This window comes from Misgurnus anguillicaudatus, chromosome 3, assembly GCF_027580225.2.
Source record: "Misgurnus anguillicaudatus chromosome 3, ASM2758022v2, whole genome shotgun sequence".
NCBI lineage: Eukaryota > Metazoa > Chordata > Actinopteri > Cypriniformes > Cobitidae > Misgurnus > Misgurnus anguillicaudatus.
In genome coordinates, this window is record NC_073339.2 from 22342060 (window position 1) to 22358600 (window position 16541).

Below are 16541 nucleotides of genomic sequence, written 5' to 3' on the forward strand. Positions count from 1 at the left end.
ATAGGAAATATAGCTGCATGCTTATGTTTGGCTATGATCACATTTAAAATATCAAAGTGTTGTCTACTGTGCTTAAAAGCTGTGTTTCTTGATTTAATTATCGTTCAAATAGAATAGGACAGGCTTCGCAAAACATGATTTGGAGAGCGTTTGTCTTTGACCCTGCGATTCTATGCAACAGGTTTGTGTGATTTTATTTCAAACGAATATGAACTGAATGTTGTCATAACGTTTTTTCTGTCTGGGTATGTTTTTGAACTTTTTTGTGTCATGCAGGGACACGTTCAAGTTCCTCAGGTTCAAGTCCAGGATGGGAGACCAGCACCATCTCACAAATAGTTTTGGATGTTCTGCTCTGTACCAGGTTATAAAGGACAATTTCTTGAAGGTAGGGTTATTACAAAATATAAAGATATATATATATATATATATATATATATATATAGATATAAAATCTACTACTTCATTTAAAAAAAAGAACACCCATTACATTGTGGACATCAGCAGTTGACTGTCTTTGATAAAAGTATTTTAGTAAAAAGTATGATTAGAAACAGGGATATAGTTCTGAAAAGCATAAGTAATTCTATTTTTATGTCTATACATACCTGTATACATTAATTTCATAATTTTATCTGAGCTTACACTGTGTATATTAAAGTATTTTGTGTAGAAACATGAATTGTGTTAACTAACACAGCAATAAATATAGAATTACTTCAAAACCTAATATTTAATATTTGTTATTCTACATGTTGTTTAGTTTATCGTTATACTTATTTATATGGATTAAGTAAGAGGGGGTCTCATTTATAAAACATGCGTACGCACAAAACAGGTCTGGAAACATGCGTACGCCAGTTCCCACACAAAGGTTGCGATCTATAAAAAAACTGAATGGGAGAATGGGTTTGCATGGTGGGATCTGAAGATAATTCATGTACGCACACTTTCAGAAAGGGAACATTGCTTTGTCTGTCTTAATATTTTTTGGCATATGCCATTTTGGCTTCTGTGCATACGTAGACTTTTAGTAAGGATCCTATGCACAGTTTTATAAATGAGACCCAAGGTGTTTGACTCACAAAAGCATGGCTATCCAACTTTGTTCTGCATATAACTATGCAAATAAATCCATTGTAAACTGTAGTCTTGAATATATAATAATTTAATCACTGAGATTTGGTGTGTCCTATTGTTTTAGACACCATCAACGGAAGGAGAGTGGCATACAATAGCCATGGACTTCGAAAGGAAGTGGCAGTTATTGCTTTGGGGTACTTGCTACCACTCCAGCTGTAGCAGACTGCTGACCACAACATGGTTGATGGGAAGTGGAAGAATCATGGGATGTGTGCTTTTCAACCGATAAAATACACCTCACATCGCAATTGTATGGCAACAGCAAAAGTGCAACGCAATCTGATGCAGAATTACTTTGTCTCACCAGCGAGTAGTGTTTATTGGCAAGTTCATCACATTTTAAAAGAAACTGATGTAGAGTTATCCCTGCAAACAGCAGATTAAAGCCAGTTATTGTCAGTTTAGGACATTCGTTTTCTTGTTTGTTCTAAAGTCCTGTATTTGTAAAGAACACAAATGTGGTTCGCTTATTCATTGTTTTAAGTATTCTGTTTATTGTTGTTATTATTCAATTAATTTTTAATTGCATACAAATCAAAAGGTGCAGGAATGTAACAAAGGCAATCTGCATGTTGCAATTAAGTGCCTTATACTAACTTTATTTCTTGATCCACACTCATTATTCACAGAACATTAACAATGTTTCTATACTAGGGCAATTAAACATCAACATATCTGATCATGATAAAATTTATGGCGATTGTGATGATAAGCTCTGGGCATTTTTACTCAATGTGGATTAATCTAACAGCCAATCACACACAATTATATTACGATATTTATATATCACCCAGCCATTAAAGGCTGTACATAGGGAGTTTGGAACGTTTAATTGTGTTAATGTGGCGCACTGCATGTGTTCTAACAATGTATATATTTGTGTGTTCACATAATATACATTCAAATGTACTACATTGCACTAAAGCACTATTCATATTGCCTGTTTTTGTAAAATATGACTCAATGTGTTTTATACTTTTATACTTTGTTGCATTAAATGTATTACTTTCCGATAGACCATTTATTTCATGAAACAGTACTGGGAAATTCAATCTAAACCCTTTAACAAGTTTAATCGCCTTATTGATAAATGTAATACATAGTAAAGTCAATAGTTTGTAAACAAAAACACATCGGGACCGCACATGTCATGTATGATATATGCATAGGGTAGGTTGTTTAGGTGACAACATTGATCCGCTTCTGTCAGTCTCCTGGGCATTGAATATCATCACCATTATGCTTCTTTTGAGATGTGATAAGAGAACTGGGTCTTCAATATCCCTCAATTCCAAAGCCATGGTTCCCAAATGAAGTTGATGTATATAGTTGTTTGTAAGTCCACTTGTGCAACAGTAAAGTCTAAAATCAATAAAGAAATGGATTGTTTTCAGTTAATATTTACATTCACACTTTCATTTATTTTATTTGTTTATTCAAACTAAATATGAGAATTTATTCCTTGGTTTAAGCTCTTTCGACTGGTACAAAAGGCAGATTGTAATGTAGCTGAATATCCTTTAATACACAATATATAACAATAAACAGAATTACAGTAAAAATAATTATACACTTTATAATGTTTTACAGACATATCCCAAAAATAGGATTACGATAATATTTATTTATATGGAAATATGACCAATTAATTTACATTTTACCCTATAACATTTAGATAATGTAATAATAACATTTGCTCACCTGGCTGTTTTACAGCGTTTGCTATTTCTCTCCACCGTTTCTTTTTCTCAGTGCAGTTGTGGTACATATATGTGAAACGTCATACAGGCATTCATAACTGTGACATGCTACTCATCTTTCCGTGTGACCTCAACCCCTGGTCGGATTGGCTGTAGCTCGTGACATCACAGGAGGGCGAGTCGCGCGACAGCTCCAGATATCTAGCATGCAAGATATTTTTCTGGTGTCGGCGACACATCTGCGAGGCGTCTGCGAGCGTCTTTGATGCGTTGTTGGCTCTTTATACCAACAGATTCGCAAACGTTGATCGCCCGCTAATCCTCCGCGATTTGCACCCGATCACACCCCAACCAGTCGGCGAGCGAACGACTTGCAAATCAAGCTTAAATCTGGCTTAAAATCATGTAGTGTGAACTTAGCTTTATTGTCCAAACTGATTGCTGGTTGATGAGACTTGAAGACGTCCTTCTCCTTTCAGCCCTGCATGAAAGGCTTCATCGAATGGAATTGCACCTTTCATAGTTATGCAGATTTCCATCGATACTTCACACCTTCACAAGAACAGGCCCTGAAGGGGGACTTCACTTTTGTCCTTCTCTTTGAGGCTATGTCCACACGAAGCCGGTGCATCCCCTATCCGATAATTTTTTTTCCTTGCTCTAAAAAAATAATCCGTAAACACGAAACCACTGAAACCGACTGAAAGCGGTGTAGTATATATGCCGGACCAGTATGGGGCGCTGTAATTCTGCCACAGATATGCACTATAGACGGAGAAGAAGACTTTGAGCATGCGCATAACCAACGTATGGTGTTGTCCATTATCGCTTGTTGGTCACCACAATTGCATAGAAGCAATAGATTTTGCTGTAATAAAGCTAGTAGGCTTTAGTAACTTCTGTAGCACGAACACAATCACGTAGTCCGCCGTTATTGTTGTTGCTGTTACGTGTGACGCTTCCGACACGTGATGTGATGACGTTTTCGCTTCACAAATTATACGGATTGGCTGTACAGACGAAACCGCAAGGGTGTCGGTTTCAGATTTATCCACTTTAGGACCCGGTTTCAAAAAATAGCGGATTCAGTCTCCCAAAACGCCAGATTCGTGTGGATGACGTCAACGTCAATACGATAACAAATTTATGCGTATACAGTGATACGCGTCTCCGTGTGGACAGCCCCTGAGGCAACACCCAAGATGTGAAACAGCAGGAATCATGTGATTCAAGCAAATGGCACAACAAACAGCAAAGCATATGGCATTTGTTACTCAAGTTTTAAATGGTCAGATTGGTCTTGAGCCTAAATCCCTGTCAAATACATTAAAACATGGTCAAGGTGAGAATAAAAGAAAAAAGAATAAAAGATCTGCATTGTTTTTGGAAACATGTAACTACAATGCTTTTTTAACTTAGTAAATGTTATTTTTAACAACCCAGTTTGTCATTAGAAGCAACAACAACAATATAGTGTAACCAAATACATGATATTTAAAGATCTTAATTTTCCAGTATAACCATTATAAATCAAATGAACAAAATGAAAACAAAGAACATGACAGTTTTAAATGTCTTGCATAAAAGGAAAATTAAATTTAAAACATAATAGCAGAATTAATGTAATTATTACACATAGAAAATAACTCTTTATCAAGATTTCAATATTTGAGACATAAAACTAATCAAACTTTTTGAAAGGAAACCAAACAGATGCTTCAAATCAGACAGTTTTAAATAATGACTAAAGTGAGGCTTATTGTGTTTGCTATGTGTGAATTTAACTGAGGCTATGTGTGAATACCATGCTGCAACAAAAGTGAGGAAGATAAAATTGTGATGCAAATTTAGTCCTGTTGTTAAAACAGGGAGCCAGTTTGATATTAAGTATGAGATTGTAATCTGGCTCTGTAAATCTTCTCACACCCATGTTTTTAGTTAAGCATGGTAAAAGTGCTACTGGATCCTGTTGTGAGGTAAAACATTTTCATGAATGCAATTATATAACACAATGTAGCCACATGGCATTTTTGTGCTCCTCTTTAGGGTCTGACTGCAGCTATACGAGCAATAGCAGAGTTTACCACTTTGGAGACAAATCTTTCAACATAGAAACACATACAACTTGAAACTGGTAGACAATTTCAAGAGCAACAGTTATTCCATTAACACAAGACAACTGGTCTAGAATACATGTAGCTTCAACAATCTCTCACTTAAATGTTTTGTCAAACACTTACAGTGGAAACAGTCAAGTGTTACAAGAAATTAACGTCATTAGCCTATGTGTACATATAGTACAACAAACAACTACAATTTGTGTTCTATAGAAACAACAATGCATTACAAGCAATTACAAATCAGGAAATGCAAACAGGATCATCTATGAGAATGTTAGGGGCTGTCCACACGGAAACGCGTATCACTGCATACGTATAAATTTGTTATCGTATTGGCGTTTCATCCACACGGATCCGGCGTTTTGGAAGACTGAATCCGCTATTTTTTGAAACCGGGTCCTAAAGTGGATAAATCTGAAACCGACACCCTTGCGGTTTCGTCTGTACAGCCAATCCGTATATTTTGTGAAGCGAAAACGTCATCACATCACGTGTCGGAAGCGTCACACGTAACACGTGATTGTGTTCGTGCTACAGAAGCTACTAAAGCCTACTAGCTTTATTACAGCAAAATCTATTGCTTCTATGCAATTGTGGTGACCAACAAGCGATAATGGACAACACCATACATTGGTTATGCGCATGCTCAAAGTCTTCTTCTCCGTGTATAGTGTATATCTGTGGCAGAATTACAGTGCCCCATACTGGTCCGGCATATATACTACACCGCTTTCAGTCGGTTTCGTGTTTACGGATAGGGAATGCACCGGCTTCGTGTGGACATAACCTTAAACACATGCTAACTGGCTGCTAAGCCACTAGCAAGTGATGTTAACAGCTGGAGTCCTTGCATGTACAATGCAGTCAACTCAGCAAGAGTTTTACCTGCAAAACCAGATTGCTTACATCTGTCCTTAGAAAGTGATTTCCTACATTTCAAATAATAAGGTGGAGGTTTGCCCCTGCCCAGTGACCAGCATTTCTCCTCTGTATGGCCTATTTTATGACAGGAACTACAAAGCCTGTTCATTTTGCCACCGGGTCTGTAGCTTGGTTCTACTGGAGCTTCAGGAGGTCTGTGTAGAACTCTAAGTAGTTTTATGTCCAATAATGGCTACGTTGACCCCTGGAGGGTTCGCAATCCAACTGGCAGACAATACTCCTTTTATTCACATGTACACCAGAAATTTTCCCGTATCGACTGTTTTTTTATTGACACCAGATTGATGCCCAAAGTGACAGATACCTGTTACCATCCTATTATTATTTCAGACCATTCACCTTTAACCTTGGATATTCAGTTCTCGTCTGAACCTCGTTACCCCACCCACTGGAGATTTAACATATCTCTTCTGTCTGATGACAAATTTCATAAATTTATTATAAGTACAATTGAGGATTTTATATCTCTCAACCAATCTGAATTGGAACCCATTTCTAAGACGCTCCTGTGGGAATCTTTAAAGGCCTATTTACGGGGTCAGATTATTTCATATTCAGCTCATTTGAAGAAATTAAGAACGTCAACCATTCAAAAATTATCAGCTGATTTGAAATCTGTGGATCAACAGCTGGCCTCATCCACGTCTCCTGATCTATTAAGGCAGCGTGTGGTATTAAAAACAGAATTAGACTTGATCACAACTAATGATGCAGAGCGGCTACTTCTACACTCTCGGGCCAAATATTACGAGTATGGAGACAAGTCTGGTAAATTATTAGCTCATAGATTGCGTCGACAAGCAGCCTCACGTTTAATACCTCATGTTAGAGATGAGTCGGGGATGTTGGTGGAGGAACCTGATCTTATAAATTCAGTATTTTCATCCTTTTATAAATCTTTGTATACTTCTGAATCTCCTTCGGATTTGACTGATATGGATGCGTTTTTGCATGATATAGACTTTCCGGATATGAGCACAGATGCAATTGATCAGTTGGATTCTCCACTGACTACGCAAGAACTTACACTGGCACTACAAAATATGCAAAATAATAAGTCACCTGGGCCAGACGGGTTCCCGGTTGAATTTTTCAAGGCATTTCATAATCAACTTATCCCGCTATTACACGCTGTTTATGTAGAATCTTTGTCAAATGACTCTCTTCCTTCCACTTTGAGACAGGCCTCTATTAGCGTCCTTCTAAAAAAGGGCAAAGATCCCGAGCTTTGTACTTCTTATAGACCTATCTCTTTGATGAATGTCGATACAAAAATTCTTGCGAAAGCCTTGGCATGTCGTCTAGAGAAGGTGCTTCCGACAATTATATCTCAGGAGCAGACAGGCTTCATAAAAGGACGCCAGCTCTTCTACAATGTTCGTACTTTATTAAATATTATTTACTCGAAAGGAACTGCCGCCATTCCAGAAGTTGTAATCTCTGTTGACGCAGAAAAGGCGTTTGACAGAGTCGAATGGAGTTACTTGTTTGCAGTTTTGAAGAAATTTGGTTTCGGTAGTGTTTTTATATCATGGATACGACTTCTCTATACGTCACCTTGTGTCAGTATCATAACCAATAATATTCAATCTAGTTATTTTTCCTTAAATCGTGGCTGTAGACAAGGTTGTCCTCTGTCTCCCCTCCTCTTTGCTCTTGCCGTAGAACCTCTGTCCATTTATTTGAGATCTCTCCCCATTTTTAGCGGCATTACGCGCTCTCATGTTGAATTCAAACTTTCTTTATACGCTGATGATCTGCTTTTGTATATCACTAATCCTGTAGAGGCGTGCCCTGCTATCCTTTCTTTTTTTCACAGATTCGGTCTGTTCTCGGGATACAAGATCAATGTCTCGAAGAGCGAATGTTATCCGGTCAATGCCCTAGCAATGCAGCTCTCTCAGTCTGATATCCCCTTCAAACTGAGTCCTTCGGGATTTAAGTATTTGGGGGTTCATGTGGCCAGGTCCTACAAAACTCTTTATGATGTAAATTTTTCTCCCCTATTGACTGAGATTAAAGCCGACTTCCAAAGATGGGGTTCCCTCCCCCTGTCCCTGATCGGTAGAATTAACGTGGTTAAAATGAGTGTCCTCCCAAAATTCCTGTTTTTGTTCCAGTGCCTACCTATTTTTTTATCTAAAGGTTTTTTCAAAAACATTGATTCAGTTGTATCTCATTTTCTATGGAATGGTAAGACACCTAGAGTAAGGCTGAAAATACTTCAGAACTGCAAATTCAATGGTGGCCTCTCCTTACCAAATTTCAAATTGTATTACTGGGCTGCGAATATAACTAAAACTATATTTTGGCTAGAACTGGCTAACATACCTTGGTGTCAGTTGGAAATACAATCATCCCCTACGTCCTCTTTACTGGCAATATTGTCTGGCATGGCTTCAGTCAACCCCTCTGGCTTTACCAGCAACCCAGTGGTCATTTCCACATTAAAGATATGGTTTCAATTTAGGAAGCATTTTAAATTTCTTACTCCCACTATTTCAGGTCCACTGTTGAGGAATTATGCGTTCAAACCTGCATTAACTGATTCTATTTTCACTTTATGGCATGATAAGGGTCTGAAATGTTTTAAGGATTTTTATAAAGATGGGGTTTTCTGTTCTTTCACAAATCTTGCTAGTGAGTTCGACCTCCCACTTTCACATCTCTTTAGGTATTTCCAAATTAGGAACTGTGTAAAAACCTTATTTCCTAATTTTCCACAACTCCCTCCTGAACAGACATGGGACAGTCTTTTACGGTTGAACCCTTCACAAAGATCTTTAATCTCGAAAGTTTATGGTACTATTCAGTCCTACGATGATCATCTAACCTCTAGGACAAAGGAGGCCTGGGAGAAAGAGTTGGGGTTGGACTTTGATGTTGACTGGTGGGACTCTGTTTTAAACGGCATTCACAAAGCCTCAATTTGTGCCCGCTTGACTTTAATACAATTTAAAGTAGTGTTCAGATGTCACTATTCTAAATCCAGACTATTTCAAATTTTTCCTAATACACTTGATGTCTGTGACAGATGCTCTGGCTCACCCTGTACCCTTGCACATATGTTTTTCTTTTGTCCAACTCTAAGAAATATCTGGCAAACTTATTTTGACACCATGTCTAAAGTGCTCCTCAAAACCATTAATATCTCTCCGCATGTAGCCATTTTTGGTACTCCTCAAGAATACCATCTCTTTTCATCTGTGCAATTAGAAATCCTGGCTTTCACTTCCTTAATAGTGAGACGCCATCTCCTCCTTAATTGGAAAGCAACAAATGCCCCATCCAGTACATTTTGGATGACTGATGTTATGTCCTTTTTAAAATTGGAAAAAATAAGATATTCCAAAAAAGGTAATCTCGCCAAATTTTACAACAAGTGGCAACCATTTAGGCAATTTTTCCAAGCTAACTAGGCCTGACTCCCTCTCTCACTCTCTAATGCTTCTTTCACATCATGCAGTTCTGTTCCAGCATGTTGATGCATCACCCCAATCACTTAAATAGGAACACTTTTCTGGGTTCTGGAAAATACATTCTCTTTAGTACAAGTAGCATCATTTTTAGTCCCATAGCTGTCAAGCGTTTGGGGAGACTTAGTGTCTCGCACAATTAGTTTAGCCCTTACATCTGCAATAATGTCTTTATACTTCTCACACTGTTTAGCCAGGGCTAACTGCTCAGATGATAGTTGATCTATCTGAGTTTGAAGATTTGGGATCTTTGCCTCTGACTTTTGTAATTCAGCATTTTTGGTATTCAATTCAACACACTTAGAATTCAGGATAGACTTAACCTGTCCAGCCATTTTACGTAGCTCCAAGCACTTCATGTAATTCAAAGCTCAATGATTTCAGCATGTTTGGATTTTCTTTGTTCACTACCAACCATGCGCCACCATGTGAGAATATCATCAGTGGTAGCGTAGTAATCCAGACCCTTTCTATATAATTTAGAAAGTGTAGGTTCAACTTTCTCGCTCCATAAATCAAACAATATATCATTACTGGAGTTATTCCCTTCCATCCCCGAGGAGATAATCTGAAATAATCTCTAACTGTATGTAGGGTTGATGTTAAAAGTTTGTCCTCTAGAGGGAGCTGTATCTTGTGTGTTGTATATCTGGGTTCAGAGCACTTCCTTTGAGGGGGTGGAGCTATGACCTAGTCACATTTTCTCTTTCCTGTTGGAAAGGTAAGATATGCTCTGTTTCCCTCTTTTGCAATCCTTATAAATAATTCTTTTAAAATGCCCATCCATGTTATTTTGGATCATTTTCTAACTTTATTGCTGTTAGTTAAAATATACATGGAGTTATTGAAGGCAGATGAACATTTAAAGGCAGTATTTTGTGCACTTATGTGTTGCACCATGATGTCTGGCCTATCCCATGTTACTGTTTCATTATTTCATTTAACTTGATTTAAAGACATTTCATTTTATATATATTTCAATATGTTTAGCATTTTTTGTATTTAATTGGATTTGACTTTCGTTTTGATCCTTTATTCGAATTTACTTGCTCTTATATGCAGTTTTCTTCATAATTTGTGATTGTAACACATTTTCTCTTTCCTGTTGGAAAGTTGGAAAGCTGGGTGGTGATAAAGAGTCTGCATCAGAGAAAATAAAGAGAGCTGCCCTGTTCAACCATCAGTCAAGCCTTGTGTCCTCTCCTTTCCCATAAAATTTAAACACAACGCAGAGACTTCTCACTACAGGCAAATAGGCGAGGGGACAAAGCACAAATAAGGGTTACATCTTTGGTGCCGTGACCTGGGTGGCTGATTTCTATTTAGACTGGAGTAAGCTCTCTGATTATGAGGTAGTGCTAAATATATGATGTCTTAGACTCAGGAGAGAGTATTAGCGTAGTGTACGCACTTTTCTTAGTGACGTATGACAAATTCGGAGGGCGGGGGACAGAGCAGCAGCAGAGAAACCGCTGTATGCTGCGTAAGCGCTCATCCTGAATGCAGATGACTCTAAAATGGCGGCGCTACCGGAAGGTAGTTAATTAAGTTAATAACATTTTAAATATGGATATTTCTACAACAACACAGCACGGATTACACGCAGAAGACCTTTGTTTATCATCCTGGAGCCGTTTGGATTTAATTTGTGAAGGATGGACGCACTTTTTTTGGACTTGAAGGTCGTGGACTATTGCTGGACCCCGTAACATTACATTACATATATATATATATATATACATATATACATATACATATATACATATATATATATACATATATATATATACATATATATATATATATACATATATATATATATACATATATATATATATACATATATATATATACATATATATATATATACATATATACATATACACATATACATATACACATATACATATACATATACATATATACATATACATATACATATATACATATACATATACATATACATATATATACATATATATACATATATATACATATATATACATATATATACATATATATACATATATATATTTATAGTATGATGTTAAGTTCACTTAAAGTTCACTTAAAGTAAAGTACTAGTTAACTAAAAGTATAGTAAAAGAATACTTGCAAGTATACCTGCAGCACACAATTAGTAACTTACTAGTTTACTAAGAGTACACTAACAGAACACTTGCATGTACACTTTCAGTATGAGTACACTAGTTGACTAAAAGTTTACACTGTAGAAATACTTTGCTGCCTTAAAATTTTTTGTTGAATCAGCTCGGATTTACAAGTCATGTCAACAAAGATTAGTTGTCACAACTTATAAAATATTGAGTCAACTTAATTTTATAAGTTATAACAACTCACCTGTAGTTATAACAACTGGTCTCTAATCAAGATAAATAACAGTAAGTTGAGATGACTTCTAAATCCGAGTTGATTCAACTAAAAATTTTAAGGCAGCAAAGTATTTTTTACAGTGTAGTAAAAGAATACTTGCAAGTATACCTGCAGCACAGAGTTAATAACCTACTATTTTACTAACACTAAAGTTTCTCCATAAAGATAATATACATTTGTACACTACATATACTTTCAAAATTTACTTAAAATATACTGTTTCTAAAGGATGCTAAATAATGTATTTTATAAATATGCTGTCAGTGCATTATAATGATAACTTTAACAGACAAAGTATACATAAAATAAACTTTAAAATAAGCTCAAATTAGTATACTTGAAAATTGCACAGAACTTTAACTCCAAGTATATATTTTTTTAAAGTATACTTTTAGAAAATATACTAAATTATAATTATTTTGAAATATGTTAAAAGTTTAATTGTAAACAAATATGTTGTAAGCATACTTTCAATATATTCAAAGATGGTACATTTCTTTCTAAGTATATTTGTAATGTACTATTGCAAAGTTAAATATACTTGAAATACAATAAAGTATATTTATTTTTCACCAGGGCTAATCATATGGCTTTTTGCTGCTTTCTTGATGTAGCTTTTGTTGTTGCATTTTTACTTAATACTTTTAAGTATATGTCAGTAAACAAGTATAGGCCAAATATACTTAGACATTTCGGTCAGTATAGGTCAAGTATACTTTAGTACAATTTAGGTATATTTCTGAGAAGTACCTAAAGTACATTTTAGAGAAGTACATAAAAAGTCAACTGAAAGTATACTTTCTTATTTTAAGTTTAAAAAAAGTATACTTATAGCACACTTGAATAAACTTCTTTTTCGTAAGGGTAGGCGAGAATTAGCGGGATTTTGGACTATTTCTCGCGAGATTCAGTGGCACGTGTACTTAAGTATCATCCGAAACCGCCTACTTACTTAAAATGTAGTATGGGAAACAGCACGTGAACAGAGTAGTACGTCCGAATCCTCAGTATTGTCAGGGTGTGGTGGTGGATAGAACCCAATCGCAGACAGCTCTTAACTGAAAGATGTTTATTAAACATAAATACCCTCGAGGGGGCAAACAATGACAATGACTAGAAAATAATCTTAACAGGACAGACAAAGCACACGCAAGCAGTATCATACGATACACAATGAACCGGCACAGGACATCAAACACAATGGCATTAAATAGGGAAAACTAAACTAGGGAACGATGACAAACAGGTGAAGGGAATAAACTAATCATGAATAATTAACAAGGAAACGAGGGGGCAGGGTCAAGACTTAAGACAGGAGAGCATGCGGTACACAAAACATAAACACAGACCACATGACTCTCCACACAAACACGTATACGGGGGTGTCAGGATCCCGGCACCAGAAACAAGACAAAATACATAATACACTTAATAACATTCGGGATAAAATGTATATAATCATATTGCCTGCATTGTCTAATTTGCATTCAAGCACAGTTGTCAACTGACAATAGATATTAAATTACAATCTGCTTGTTTTACTTATTTTTGTCCACTACAAAATTATGTAATATATCTGTAACACTGACAGAGATCGTAGTAGAGTTGTCAAGTTACTGATGTGATCAGGTGTTAGTGCACCTGTTCCTCATACACACGCAAACGTTTTCATGTCTGTTCGAGTTTATGCACCGCTGTAAGAACCAACAGGTGAATGACATCAAGAACCGTTAGAGCGATTCCAGAAATCACACGGAGAAATCTGATTTCGAGTTGCTCTCGCGCTATTGTGATGTCATCCTCCTGTCGGTTCTTGTGGTTCCCTATGAACTCGAACCTTTTTTTTTGTGTGCTTTATTATGTATCAAAATAATTATACAATCAAAGCATCATGTAACACCATTGCAAGCATAAAGATTACAAATAACATTTAAAGTAAAAGAAATACACTTTAAGGAAAGAAAAAAAAATAAAAAAATAAAGAGGGTATACAATGCAATTCTTTCAAAAAGAGGAATTTAATGCATTATAATATGTCATAGTCTTGGTAGCTTTAGGGTTTGAAAGTCCTTTCAATGTTTCAAAATATATCTTCATCTGAACCTTAAATTGGGTAATATTGGGCTTAGTCCTAGCCCATTTGCATTTATGAATGTAAAACTTACCATATAAGATAATAAGATTTAAAAAAAAATATATGACCTTTAAGGAAATCATTTTCTCCATAAAAGAAAATAACATCTTTTTTCTGTATTTTGATTTTCACTCCACAGAATAATTCAAACAAATTTTCAATATTGATCCAAAAAAATCTTGTACACTCTAAAAATGGCTGGGTTATTTTTGACCCATAATGGGTAAATATTGGACAGAACACGTGCTGGGTTAAAAATTTACCCAATGCTGGGTTATTTTAACCCAACTGCTGGGTTATTATACCCCATGGTTCCACAACAACAACCAAACATTGGGTCATTTTTGACCCAGCATGGGGTAATTTTTGGCCCAGCATGACTTCTGTCCAATATTTGCCCATTGTGGCTCAGAAATGACCCGGCCATTTTTGGAGTGTATATATGCAATCAAAGAAAAGATGTACAATAGTTTCATTGTTAATATTACAAAATACACAAGAGTCTGAAAGATCCTTTTTGAATCTTTGCAGGAATTTGTTCATCGGGTAAATTAGATGTATAATTTTAAAATAAACCTCAGTAACTTTGTTAGTAATACAGAACTTATTATTGTAAGTCCAAATTAAAGGCCAATTCAAATTCCCAAAAATATTTCCCCAATATTGTTTGCTTCTACATGTTACAGGGTGATGAATCAAGCTTCTAAAAAACCTATTATTACATTTGAAATCTTTAATATTAATCCCATCTATAAGAATTTCTTTTTGAAAGGTCAATTTCTTTTCTGAATCTGTATTACCCTGTAATAGTTTTAAAAAACCAGCTGGAATAGCATCAAATACAATACTATATTCTTTTGGCAATATTGGGATATTAAATTTCTTTAAATATTCAGAATATGAAAGCAAATAACCTTTGTCATTAATCAATTGCGAAAGCAATAAAATATTGATTTATTCTTATATTTAATATATTTATTATTCCAAATTAAATGTCTGTGGGGAGAAAAATTGTGTTTATAAATAAGGAGCCAACATAAAAGAGCCTGTCCTTGAAAGTTAGATAATTGAAGAGGACGTTTGTTAATGTCATAATCACACCTTAGGAGAAACTCTATACCACCAACCTTTTTGAAAATAAAGTTTGGGATTATATACCATATTTTATCTTTATATTTAATAAAATGTTTAATCCAATTTAATTTAAAGGTAATGTTAGAAGAATGTATATCGATCACATTCAAACCCCCTTAATGGTATGGATTACATAAAATATTTTTATTTAGGTAGTGAGGCTTATTTTTCCATAAGAAATTAAACGGAATAGAATCAATTTTTTTGGTAACCACTTTAGGAACATCCAATACTTTTGCAAGATAAACTACACAAGTCCTTCAGTCTTCGACAATATGACTCTACCTTTGAGCGATAACCTACTTTTTTAACCTACATTTCATTCTTCAAAAATATTGCTGTATCATCAGCAAGCTGACAACACTTAATTTCTCTATCTAAAATTTTAATACCTTGAAAGGAATCATTATTTATGTGTAATGCCATTGCTTGCATGACTAACAGAAATAAAAATGGAGCAGCAGGATCTCCTTGCTTTATGCCTCTGGAAATTCCAAATCTATGAGTATTCCCCAAGGAAGTTTAACTGAACTGTTGCAATCACTATATAAAGTTTGTATTGCTCTTTTAAAGTTTTTTCCAAAGCCAAAAAAGTCTAGTAAGTCAAATAAAAATCATGTTTTACAGTATCAAAGGCTTTATATATATCTATAAACAAAATGTAACTGTTGTCGGTTAGGCCTATATGTAAGCAATAAGGTACGAGAGGCTGTGCTGTATCGTGAATAAGTAACGGCTGAAGGGCGTTGTTAGGCACGACGCGAACTTTCATGAAGTTAAATCAATAAAAGCATTCCTTCTGCTAGAAAAAATAGTCCCTGACTGTGAACAATAACATGAAAGTTCAAATAAAAACAACAAACTGTTCTCAAACTTTGTCTCATTATATGTTTATGTGTTGCTAAGGGTGTTGCTAAGGGCGCAGTGATATTAAATAGAACTGTTGGGTGAAACGGTCATAGCAGTGTTTTATCGTGAATAAAGCACACCTATTGACCAATCAGAATCAAGGATTGGAACTAACCGTTTTATAAAAGGCTCATAATCAATCAAATCTAGAATTAATCTAATATTATTGCTGATAGGTCTCCCTTGCATAAAACCTGACTGAATGTCATCTATAATTGTATCCAAACATATTTTTATTCTCTGAGCAAAAATATGAGCTAACACTTTAGCGTCATTGTTGATTAAAGTTATGGGTCTCCAATTGTCTAGCAACAAACAATCTTTACCAGGTTTAGGTATCAGAGTGATTAAACCCTGACACATAGAAGGAGGAAGCTTACAGTTTTCTATAGCCTACTTAAAACCCATCAACAAGAATTCAGTAATATAATTTTGAAAAAATTTATAAAATTCAATTTATTAATACTTTTTTTAATTTCTTCTAAAACAATATCTCGATCACAAACTTCCTTCTGAGCTTCATCAATAATATGTGCTTTGTTTTTAATCTGAGAAAGGAAATTTAAACTTTGACCATTGTTATGCTCAG

General features: G+C 35.3%; 1 long non-coding RNA gene across 1 annotated transcript; it reads left to right on the plus strand.

Annotated features, from left to right (window-relative positions):
- The first annotated feature begins 9431 nt into the window (after window positions 1-9431).
- LOC141353339 (uncharacterized) lies at window positions 9432-10564 on the plus strand. The gene is made up of 2 exons (XR_012360409.1): window positions 9432-10102; window positions 10495-10564. It is a non-coding gene; the product is annotated as an uncharacterized lncRNA (long non-coding RNA).
- The last annotated feature ends 5977 nt before the right edge of the window (window positions 10565-16541 follow it).